Genomic DNA, 12,878 nt, shown 5'->3' on the forward strand with positions numbered 1-12,878 from the left:
TGAAATCGCAGCTAGTTGCCTGGTAACCTCATGGTACTAAAAAGACTTGAGGAAGTGACTACTGTTTAAAAAAATAGTCCCTCACTTCTGAAACAGCACCTAGACTTGTGTGTGTTTGGTAGTATTAATGTGATAACGTGTGTGTGCCTGTGCTTGGAATGTAACACTGTTTGTGCAGATGTGACTTTTTTGAGTTTTTTATTGCGTATTGTAAGTAGCTGTTTTTGTTTTCACTCACACGTGTGTGTCCATGCGTAAAAACTACATTTGTGTGGCTCTGCACGGTCCTGTGCGTGTCCACGCAGCAGGTTCAATATCTTAGCTGGTGACATGGAAGGGCTCGAAAGGAAAGAGAGGACGGAGCAAAAGAGGAAGAGAGAGAGATGAGAGAGATTAGGGATTGATTATCGATTGCTGTGGAGTTGTCAGGAGGCTGAGGAAAGATGGAGGAGCATAGCCTATTTTCCTTTTGTTTGTGTTTTTTCGTCACTCTCTCGTTCATTGACTGAGAGGGAGATTGGTGGAGAAAGAGAGTCACACAAAAGATTCATGTCATTTCTCCTTCATTTACCCTCTCTTTTTCACCGCCTCTAGTTTTGTTAAGATCTCATTTTCTCCTCTGTGTTTAGAAATATTGAATTTAGAATGAAGGTTAGACAATAGAAAAACAACACAAGGCAAGAGGGAGGATGAAAGTACAGAAAGAAGGGAAGAAAAGTGCATAGAAGAAAGGAAAAACCACACATGCACACAGACATTATTTACTTTATTACTAAGCAGAGCAAATCAGCATGGAGAAAAGACCTTCCAGTTTCCAATTCCCAAATCAAACAAACGCTCATTAAAACCTCGTTGTCCCCAGCCGTCTCACAAATCACTTCCACAAATTTCATTTCATGGAAACACACACATTTCACCCCAAGACAGTAACCAAACATAATCCTTTGCTTCATTTCCATTCAAATAAGTTAAATCCAAAGCGTCCTTATCAATGATCACAATGAACGTCGAGCACAGATTTCTCTGTCCATCAGCATTTATCAGTGTGAGCACGTGTGTATCTTTTTTACATGCGTGCACATGTCAATAGAAGTCCTCAACTCAGTTATTCCATTAAGGAGACGCGCGAGCATGCACTGACTAAATCTACACACACACACACACACACACACACACACACACAAGTCTGCTTTAAACACTGCAGAGTCAATAAGCTATTTTCAGTTAAGGGTAAGAGTGTGTGTTCTTGTCCGTGTGTGTGTGTGTGCGTGCCTCATTCTGAACAATGGGTGTTCCCATTCTTTGGTTGAATTTGCCCCTTTTCCCGAGGCTTGTCTCCTTGAGCAGTGGGGAACATAAATCCATGTCAGCCTTTGTAAGTTTTGTGTGTGTGTGTGTGTTTCAGTCTCGGGCTGTGTGACTGTGTGCGTGTGTACTTTAGAGTGTGTGAGAGCATGTGAGTGTGAGGCAAAAAGCAGTCCATGTTTTTTGTAACTGTGATTTGGATGTGTATGTCTCTCCTCCACACACTCACACGGGTTCCTGTGTGTGACTGGCATGCTGAGTACAGACTGCAGCACAGTGTCCTGCTCTCCTTATTCTTCTATGGAAGGGCTACACACTTAATGAGTTGCCCTGGGACTTGAGGCTTTTTAACACAAACACACACACACACGTGCACACACATACATTTTTGTTGTCCTATGCTTGTGAGGACTCTCAGTGACATAATAAATTCCCCATGGCCTCTAATTTTAACCTTATCCATATTCCAAATTCAAATTCTGAAACAGCACTTGGAGAGCATCCAACTTCAGTATTGTGACGGATTTCTGAGTGAACCAGGAAAGGCAGGTGGGATATAATGTCAGGAGAAATTGGATTTGATCACTGAAAAGTGGGTGTTTCATAACAGTGAGGTCTCGATGGTGTTACGCCAACTGGATAGTATCTGTCAAGGAGAGAGTTGCTGAAGCTGGAATTGTCACAGATAACACTTTCCTCAAAGTAAATAAATTTGAGCTAGCAGGCCCATAACGATGGTCTTTCCGACATCCCAAGTCATCACATATTGCTGCTTTGCAGAGGACTTCTGCGTCTATATATTACATTTTTGGCATCCTTCTGCTTCTGCTGTTTATGTTTTGGGATGCCACTACCATGATGTCAGTACAAGCACATTGTGAGGTTTGACTGATCATGGATATATTTAGGCAACAAAAGCACATTGCAACCAATGCCAGAATGTCAACAAAGGCACATGCTGGCAGGTAGACAGAAAATAGTTCTTATGAAACTGCTCACATCATGGTCTGTGAATTATCTTGGGTCATGATTTCTGGAAAGAGACATTGCTGTTGAGTTTGTTAATTAACCAACTTTACATGTCTGGACAATACCTTGGCAAGGATGACATCATAGTGACATCATTTACTCCAACTTCCCCATATCATCTGCATCCCGAAAAAACCTCAGATAAGCATGTTGATAATCAAAAGGGGAAAAAAATACAGTTTACAGCGCTATAGAACAAGAAAATGGGATAAAAAAACTTCTCTGCCTCACTTTTATGAACACACACACAAACACACACACACACACACACACGTATCCTGATGTATAGCTATTGTAAGGCTGGGTGACGTTTCCAGAAGCAGGTGATAAACAGCAGTTATCCTCAGTGTGTGAAACTGTCCCCTAAATGTCACCTTGTGGAAATGCTGCACCGACCCTGGCTGACAAGCACTGCTGCTGTATGCCAACACACACACATACACAAAGAGAGAGGGAGAGAGAAAGAAAGAGAGACAGAAAGAAAGAGGGAGCTGCATAGGGTTAACACTATGTACTGTAAGGAGAAGAACACTAAAAGCATCAGATCTCTGCTTTTCATTGATGCTTTATACTTCAATTTTTCACAATCCGTGTTTTATCTTGTTGCTCAGATACATAAAAACTTTTGAATCACTCGCTCTGCTTGTCAAACTCACATAACATCAAGATTTTCTTCAGCTTAGGGCTGCAGCTTATGTAATATTGATGCCTCCCAACCATTTCTTGAGTTGAGTGTCAATTGTTACACAAGCATGCAAAAAAATCTTCAAATAATGTACATAATCCAAAAAAGTACCATGTACCATTATATGTGAATAATGTGAACTGATTTGATGCAAAAAGGAAGTAGTTACTTCTCGGTGTGTAATTCTTCTTCTTTTAAGGGCTCTCTTTGGACTGATTAACCCTTTGAAACCTGGATCAACATCACTTTTCTTGTGCTGCATTTAGTACCCTTTACGTTTAAATATTTAAACCTGAGCAAATTGCCTTGCTTTCTTTTGAAAACATAGGGAAAAGGAAATGAGCAGTTCTGCAAATTGCAAGAAATTAGTCGCTCCAGAAAATTATCTTTAAAAGGTTGGTAAGAATTGCCAAAACCCAATACTTATAATTATCTTAATTACATATTTAAAAATATTCTACAGAATTATTATTCATTTTCAAGCACATTCTCCATGTAATTTCCTTGTTTGTTTTTTCTTTTTATTTATCTAATTATTGTTAATTCTTATGTATATTTCTTGTACTTCTGAAAATATGTTTTTTGCTCATTTTTAGGTCATTTTTGGCTCATTGCCTTTTTTTCCATGTTTTTTGTAAAAAAAAAAAAAAATCAAGGCACTTTGCTCAGGTTTCAAAAGGTTAATTATTTAACTTCTTTTCCATCCATTCTAACAGTAAGATGCTCCAATTACATCCAGTAAAAGACAGGAATGTAAAGATCCTAGCTTTATGTAAATATGTGAACTATATGTGTGAGGAAGAGAGTGCAGATGAAAATGAGAGAGATCGCTCACACCATCTCTCTGCTTTCAATCAATAACCCTGTGATTCTAATAGACATTGATTGCATCTGAATCCCAGATCCCAAGTCACAAATGTGATTATGAAATGGCCGGTCTTGACACTTTATTGAAAACAATGAGGCTGGAAAGAGAAACGGGAGGAGGGAGGGAGTGGGAGTGACTGGCTGGGAAAGATGGATTAATCTTCTGCTTGTCAGCTCGCTGAAGTCTTCTCCTTCATCCACTTCTTCTTTTGTGTGTTTGTGTGCACGCGTGTGTTTATGTGCAAGCAAAATGTGCACGGTCTTTGAAAGTTGGGAGACTGGTGTGTGTGCACTGTGGAGTGTTGAACTACTGAAATAGCAACAATATTGAAGAGTTACGAATGCAGTCTTTCCACTGCAGCAGGGCTGAGGTGTAAATCTTATCTCAGCTGCTCTGTTGTGGGCCTGTGGGGTCCATGATGGATGGAAAAATGGACCTATCAGTTTATATTTACCTATCTCAAATCAGGCACAGTGTATATCATCATAAATCTGTGTTATTGTTTTTCTGGAATACAACAGAACAAAATTAACTAATGTAGAATCACGCTGTTTAAACTTAAAGCCCAATCTTAGTCAAGTATAATTACATAAACCCTGTATCCTAGAAATCACATTCATATACTGCTAATTTGTTTTCCCAATTACAGTCTGTTGAGAAATGTAATCACTGCCTGGATTATATTCACAGCCAAGGCTTTTTTTAAGGTGAACGCCAATGCTTATGCAACTTTTGCAAAAGGATGGGAGACCAGGAACCAGTTAATAAACAAACATCCACAATATTTATCAGGTTGTATAATAAATGAATTGCCTGTTTTCAGCCTTTCATCGTTTGTTGCCCTCACTCATCTTTGCCAAGAGGCATTTCCAGTCACAGCAGCCACATACAGGTCAGCTTTACGAAGGTGTGTTTCTAGGATTGTTGGGGGGTCTGCTGGGCTGCCCTTGGCACTTTTTTGTAAACAAACTCTACTTTGATGCTTTTTTTATGCACTCTGGCACCTTATTTACATTCAAAGTACAAAAAAAGATCCCAATGTGAATTTATTTATTTTCAGTGTGATTTAGAAAATGGTTGGCGAGCTACACTGGACCCTACCACGGGCCATATTTCTGGCCCATGAGCCATATGATTAGTATCACTAGTCTAGGGTTTGCCTCCTGATCCCTGTCGATAACAACAGCAACACCAGTACCCTTAAAATGATAACAATGCCAATAGAGAACCTTATTCAACATTTTTTCCCCCCTATTTCATTCAGTTCCTATGATGTTAATGGAGACATTTAGTTATTTAAAATACCACTATATGCCATATTATAATGCTGTATACCAATACTTTTTAACATTTCTGTGGCACCTCAGCATGCTGAACTGCCATTAATGGCTACAAATCTACTGCTGTGTTTACACAGAGTCCCAAAGTAAACCACTCCTTAAGAGCATCAGAAAACATTAATAATTCAAATACAGTTCTTATGTAGTATTAGTCCCAGAATTATAAGACTCATCAATCATTTTGGGAGCTGTAGCAGATTTCAGTGTTGTGTTGAATCTTTCTCATATGGCATTCTTTTTCCTAAAATTTGGATAACAAATTGTGCCTTTATCTGACTGACATCCGCCAAAGCATAAGAAGTTATATCACTTGTTCTACATATAAGTTATTTTAACCTAAAATAATACTTATCCAAAAGAAACTAAACCCTCACAAAGTAGTTGCTTACTCTGGGGTCTTAAATGCATCATGTACTCCATGGACTCAGCTGCAGTAAATGTTTTGTGTGTTGGTTCACATGTTTTATTCCCATGAAGCACGAGTGGGTGGTGGGTTGATGGTTGCTCTTTGTTCACAGAATACAGCAGAGAGCAAAATGAACAATTGCGGTAATTGCCAAAGAAACTTAGAAAGGCGCTCCATAAACGCGATTTTAGAATCTGAGAGGGAGTAAAATGGTGCTGACATGCATTACCCTCAAGTACAGCCCTGCACTGCAGTGGATACCCTTTGTGTGTTTATTGCTTTCCTTTGTACACAGATGACATTTGCTTTGGTTACGAAGGATTTGCATGTCGGATGTCCATATGTTTGTATGCATGTCTCTTGTGTGTGTAGGTGTATCAAATATGTGCCTGTTTTTTCACTGAATGCGGTGCCAGTATCATCAGATGCCCATGACTACACTGCTGTGTGGTTTAGATGGTTCTGGCAGGTATTTTATACCAGTTTACATAATTCCTTCTGCAATGAAAGCTGTGATGATACTTTTTTCTAACCCCTAATTTGTGGCACAACCATAGACATAAATATAATTTTCACCTTTCACTGCAGCACGTTATCTCTACTTGGAAGTAAACTTGTTAAAAAAAGCTTGATTAGCCTGGTTCTGTGGTTATTTTGTGTCTCTTTGCAGTTCCCTTGTATCTTTTTTATAGTCATATTGTGTCTGTTTGTTTTTTTTCCGTTTTTTGTAGTTATTTTGCATGTCTCATGCAGTTTCTTTGCATCTTCTTGTAGTCATATTATGTGTCTAACTAGTCATTTTGTGTCTCTTTATGGTTGTTTTGCCAGTTTTAGTAGTTATTTTTGTGTCTTTTTACGGTTCCTTTGAATGTTTTTCGGCCTTTTTGAGGCTGTTCTTTGGGGGGGTGTGTGTGTGCTGTGTCTGTCTCTGGTAGGCCCCTATCAGTAATCTATCCATGACAAAGGCTTTCAGGGTCTTTGAACAGTTTGTTCCTACTACAATGTCACTGTGGAATGATCAGAATGGATTTCTCCCTCCTGACCTTGATATAGACACGGAAGCTTGTACAAATACAGTATACCGTCTTGTGCTTTGTACTATTTTCTGCATTTATTTATTAATTTTATCCTGGAAACATCACAAGCAATGCAGAGTGGGATTATAAAGTATTACTACAACTACAGTACAAAAGATTCAATGAAGGATTATCAAAGGCAGGGTAGATCCAGGACGAACGCATTAAAAAGGGATTTCTTCAGTGACTGTGACTGCACGTGCAAACAACAAACGCTGCATCTTGGGCATCCATTGAAATGTTTTAATAAAGATGCTCTCCTGCATATTGTTTGACAAATGGACCTGGATGTGCTGTTTGGGTGCATTTTGTTTTGTGCTCTCAGTCGGCTTTTGCAAATCAAAGATGTGTTTTGTCTGCATAGTATGTTTGTGTTCCTGTTATCCTGTGCTGTCGGATTATAGCAATATGATGTTTTGTTTTGTCTTCATTCATATATTCCTAGCTTTGGTGCAAAATATTGTCGAATATAGCAGCAGTGTAGTGTTTTGCCTGCACGCCTGAGCGTTCTCAGTCATTGTTTTATAACAACGTGCAGCAGTCCCTCTGTCAAAACCTCCATGCAAAATGAATGTGATATAGTCTGTCACTCATTGCTTATGGTAACACATACAGTGCTTTCTGGCAGAGTGTGGTGACACTGCCTGTTTATGACAGGTATTCATGCATGCATAATTACACAATTTACAGCTCTTCCGTCAGACTTGGAAGACAATGATCAATTTAAAATGTAAATGCGTTCCCTCCGTGTTCAATCAATTAACAGTGAAAATAACATTTGTGGATAATTTAATGTTTTTGCTTCTTATGCGCCCCTCCTCATCTTATTACTGATGCTCCTCATCTATTATCATGTATGGGCTGAATCAAGATTAAAGGAATACTTCACCCCCCCCCACCCCCCCATCTGACCATTTGTATATCAATAACTCACCCATGTGTTACACTGAATTTTTGAAAAACATGTTTTCTCACATGCCTCCAGTGAACTAAGAGTCCAAAAGTTGGAAGAAATTCCTGATGATTGAAGTCATAGGGGTCCATGTCTTCTTGTCCATGTTCCATTTCAGTGTTACAAACTGTCACATGACTTGTACGTTTAAGTCTCAGTTATCCAGTCGTATGCTCTGTACTTCCAAAACAGACAGCCCTTTACTGATGGGGAACTGAAGTGAAACTTATACTCTCTCGGGAGCTGCTGCCTTTATAAGTTTGTTTGTGTTTTTGTGTGACTTTGGTGTTTTAAAAGGTTAGTTCTGATTCACCAAGGTAACACAATAGCACAAACCAACTAACTGATCGAGGCAATGGTAGACCAGCAGCTGCTGTGTTTAGCGAGGTAAAATGACTGTTTTTGTCAATGAACTCTGGCTATATGAGCATGCAGCTGGATTAATGAAAATTAGATTTTTCTGTAAAAGTTGTATATAAGTTTGTAAACAGATGTTTTGATAAAGTTTTGCTGTTCTTAGACACAGACCCTTATGATTTTAGGGTTTTTTTTTGCCATTTTTAGATTCTTCTTTCAGCTGAGGCATGCTAAAAAGGCAAAGTTTTCTTTCGGAATTCAACATTACAAGATGAGAAACCGATGTACAAATGATCAGTTGGGTAGTAAAGTATTCCTTCAAATGCCATGAACATAGAAACATGCATTTATTTTAAACATTTTATTAAGTGGAGATATGCAAAAACATAATCAGTGGATGTAGTAGGATGGAAGCCTACAGATGGAGATATTGTGAGAAAGAAGGATTAATCTTTAAATCTCTCCATCCATATATTTCAAGCAGCAAACTTGCGTGCATTGGTTTGTGATAAGCTCATGTTGTCATGCCCTTTAGAAACTTTCCCTGTCTTCGAATATTTATCGTGATGCACTCAGACACATGTCAGGCTGATTTTAAGTGACACACGTTTGTGTATGCAGACTGTAGTTTGTGCAGAAGGCTATATCCGTTTTTTAAAGATGGGTTTACTGCAGGTCACAAAAAGACCCAAAATAAATTCATCACATGCACGAAAACATCCTTAGAAATAGTGATGCAGTAAAGCCAAGAATATCAGGATGGATAAATATCACAAGACAAGGATATCTGAAGACAGTGACCTACAAAATAAAGCTATTACGGATATGAACACATAATGGATGCATTCCAAAGAGGAAGTGGAAAGAGGAATAGTGATAGTGTGTAATGTGGAACTGTGCCAGTCGATATTGTGCTGAAAGCTTCTGGTCAAGTTGGTGACAGATACTGTCAAAAGATGATATCCACAGACCCCAGCAATGGATTCTCAGAACCATCAGTGTGTTTGTGTGTGTGTGACAAAAAGAGAGCGGATTGATGAGTGAAATACAAGTGCCCCCACACACTGGACAGTCTGGCTTGGTCCTTATCAGTCTGCCTTGCCCTGTGAAAGAGATGAAGACACTGTTATCATTTTGTTGGCGGCATAAAGGACTTGGGGCTATGACACACCGAGCCAATAGTAGGCAGCCGGGGCGCCGCTGTGGCTGACCACTGCCTGTAGTTTTTGCAGTTTGTCTGCTAACATTGGCTCTAACCTGACCTTATCAGCAGCTGTTTGGACATTTTGAACATGTTGAATTTGCAGTGGAAGCAACTGTGAGAAGGAGCTCTGTGACCTAATGATTTCACACATTATATAGCGCAGTTTCACCTTAGTTTTATTAGCCTCTGCCAGCTCTGTCTTTTTCCAGTTACATTCAACCTCCAGTTTACAAAACCCGCACAGAGCTTGTTTCTGCATTTTACCTATATGTGTATTTTGAGCGAAGGAATACACAGTTCATTCAAAGGGAGCCACTAGGGTGAAAAAAAATAAGATAAAAATTAGCTAACATTAATCACAATGAAACATCCCTAGCTGATTACTTGCATTAAGACAATTATATTTTTGTATTATTTTTTTTTACTTTTATCCTTTAACATGCAAATGATGCCTTGTCTAATTAACCTTTCAGCACCTGGATCAGTTTTCAGTGCTGCATTCAGAAGCCCTTCACTAATATTTAAACCTATGAGAAAATTTGTTTGATTTCTTTCAAACAACTTGGCAAGAAATGAACTGCAAACTGTAAAAAAAATTAGTAAAGGTGAAAAGGAAATAATCTGAAAATTATCTGCTAGAGATTATTAGATATAATCAAATAGTGTGGGGTGTGTGTGTGGGAGGGGGATTATATATTTAAAATGATGTGAGAACAAAAGAGAAACATATAATATTTTAAGCACTTTCCTGGGGTCATTTCCTAGTTTGTTTGTTTTACTTTCCTTGTGCTTATTTTCAGTGTCACAGTCTGCTCTGCCTCTCTCCTGCTGCTGTGGGATTTTTCCCACTTACTCCACCACACCTCTCTATCCACCCGGCCACTCCACCTCATCAGCCTCATCACCTCCACCTGGTGCTCCCAGCTGCTCTTCATCTCCAATCTAGCCAGTATTTAAGCAGCCTCACTCCACTCACTCTTTTACAGATTGTCTTCGCTTCCATGCGTGACCTTTCAGCACTCACTCTTGGACTGTTTACCTGGTTTCGACTGGGCTCGCCTCTAACCACCTCTCTCTCTCTCGTCTCTGCCCCGGTAAACCTAACATCAATCTGTCTCTGACCAGGACTTTTGCCTGTGTACTTCCTGGTTCTCGTCTTCCTGTTTTCTATTGCTTCGGCTCTGTTGAGAGAGATCACCATTCTTCCGGTCGTCTTCAGAGCCTCCCGCTGAGCGAACCATCTCCTCCGTGTGAGTGACGCTGTCCGCCTGTCCTCATTGATCCCGCTACCTGCTCCTACTGGGTTTGTCTGCTCTGCTTCCTGTCTGACGCCAACTCTGCTTCCTTCTTGACCACGACCCCTGCCTGCCCCTCACTGGAGTCCCATCTTTTCCCACAAGCTACCTACCACACCCTGTTACATTCAGGTAATTTTCTTGTAAATTTTAGTACAATATCTTGCTATTTTTGCACCATTTCTCAACAATACAGGTGAATATCATAAATTTTATAACTATTAAATATCATCATGAAACTTTCCCACTTGATTAGTTGCATTGAGACATTTTCTTCTAAGTGTAATGTTAAAACATGTAAATGAGGCACTATCTAATTAAATATGCATTTTTTGCTTAAAATTCCAGAGTAGAAATTTAATAAACATCTAAATGTGCAAATGTGTTTAAATGTATTTTCACTAGTGGGAAAGGAGACAGAAGGGAGGAGCCCAAAGTCTCAAAACCCAATCATCGCAAAATCATATGTTTTCACCTGTAGTGTCTTCTCTTAAATTTACAGTGCCATAAAACTTGTTTGTCTGACGACACACTCCAGTCTGCGGCATAAAAGTCAAAAGTGCTTCAGAGGTATCCACCACTCTAATTTCCAGACCTTTACTATCCATGTCCTATATTGGCACTGGACTTTGGCACAGGACTTTGGCACAGGACATAAAGCGTTACTGGGCTGTTGTGGAGAGGGATGTTAACTAACAAGAGGAACTGTGTGCTCCTTTTGAGCCTGATTCCATTTTATCACTTTGTTTGGTTTGCTTTGACTCTTTTAATGTATAATATGTGTCCCCAGTTTCCACCCCCTGACCATCTGCAGTGCCCATCCCAAGAGTATAATTCTGGGGGGACAGAGAGGCACGGTGGGGGTGGCTTGATCTGGATCTCTGTGGACATGAGCTTAGATCTCTGGAGAAATGGCTGGCAAAACATTGACTCACCTGGCCCTGGAGTGTGTCTGCACACACACATGCACACAATCGACAGACAGACAGGCAGCTGCCATCCTGATGGGGAGGCTGATGGAGATGATACATGGATGACTAAACACACACCCGACATGATGGAATAAAAACTGAAACACACATTTACACGAAAAGCAGTAAGTCATCAATATGCAAACTAACTAATTATATGACTGAGTGACACATTCAACTCGCCTGTCCATCCGCCCGGACGCACCCGCTCAGGCACACACGCACACAACATCCACAGAAATGTCAGCTTCAATATAATTTACTATCCAGTTGCTCACGAAACAGACAGAAAATTGAAAACCTATTTACAATCCAAATCAATGGGATATCAGAGTGTCATTCATTGTGTCCATACAGCACATAAAACTTCATTAGCTCGGCGACACGCTAATAGATTTTCTTCGAAAATGAGATATCATGGATGAGGCTGACATATCCAGTGTTTCAGTGTGATTTAAACCAGGAGGAATTAAGCCTTTGAGAGAGTGAAGGGAACGGGAATACACTTTTATTAAGATGGACACACTAAATCCAGCATCACCATTGGCAGCTCATAAATATTATCATCCTGAGGATAGAAATGACTTGTAAATTGACCATAAAGCGGATATATACACGCTTTGTGTACATGATTTAGCAGCCTGCCGCATTGAGGGATATACAGTGACAGACGTGTGATGAATGTCTATTATGTGGTTGATACAGTGTGTGTAGGATGTGTGTTTTGGGGCTTGCGGGGGAAAGGGGAAGACCCCCGGGAACAGTGTACCTCTGTGGGGTGATCTCAGTATCCCCACAGGCTTAAGATAAACCATGTACAGCTGTGTTTAAAGGGGTTCACTGGGTTAATTCAAAAGGACACAGGGACGCAATGCAGGCTTATGTGTAGCCACACACATGCGCACACACACACACTTGCAGTTTTCGGCAAGATGAGGAGAGCTGCTGAAATAACACTGTGCCAGCTGGCAACAGGATCCACACAGACACACAGATACACACTTGCACCTCCCTCCAACCCACTTGACTGCATTAAAAAGGAGGCTTCATCAAAGCTATTCATGTTGCCTCCATAAGTCATCATCTCATTTGCAAGACAAATGGGGAAGTCAGATTGGTCAGTGCATTTTAATAAAGAGCCGAGCACTGAGCTAGCGTCCTCCTCTCTTCCCCTGCCCTCGCAGCCACAGTCTTTCACACAGCTGGACCAGATTTACTGAACTCTTAATAGAATAACATTTAAGTTTTTAAGACCGGTATAACAATAACATCAGTTCTTGTTGCCGTTTGTTGCCAGACTAGTGGGATAAACCTTTGTCCAGGCTTAAAGAAATATTAGTCATTTTATAAAACCACACCATAAAATCTAACAAGTTGATTTAAAATAAAT

General features: G+C 40.0%; 1 protein-coding gene across 2 annotated transcripts in view; it reads left to right on the forward strand.

Moving 5' to 3' along the window:
• Window positions 1-12,878, forward strand: part of chchd3a (coiled-coil-helix-coiled-coil-helix domain containing 3a) — a 122,403-nt gene extending 109,525 nt beyond the window's left edge. Inside the window, exons 10-11 of one of the 2 annotated variants that reach the window (XR_015775493.1) lie at window positions 10,023-10,649; window positions 11,308-12,878. The gene's annotated coding sequence lies outside the window, so the exon portion shown is untranslated. The remainder of the gene's footprint in view (window positions 1-10,022; window positions 10,650-11,307) is intronic. The other variant, XR_015775494.1, reaches the window with a different exon arrangement.

Source organism: Plectropomus leopardus, chromosome 22 (genome assembly GCF_026936395.1).
Source record: "Plectropomus leopardus strain MGB_pleo_1.0 chromosome 22, ASM2693639v1, whole genome shotgun sequence".
NCBI lineage: Eukaryota > Metazoa > Chordata > Actinopteri > Perciformes > Serranidae > Plectropomus > Plectropomus leopardus.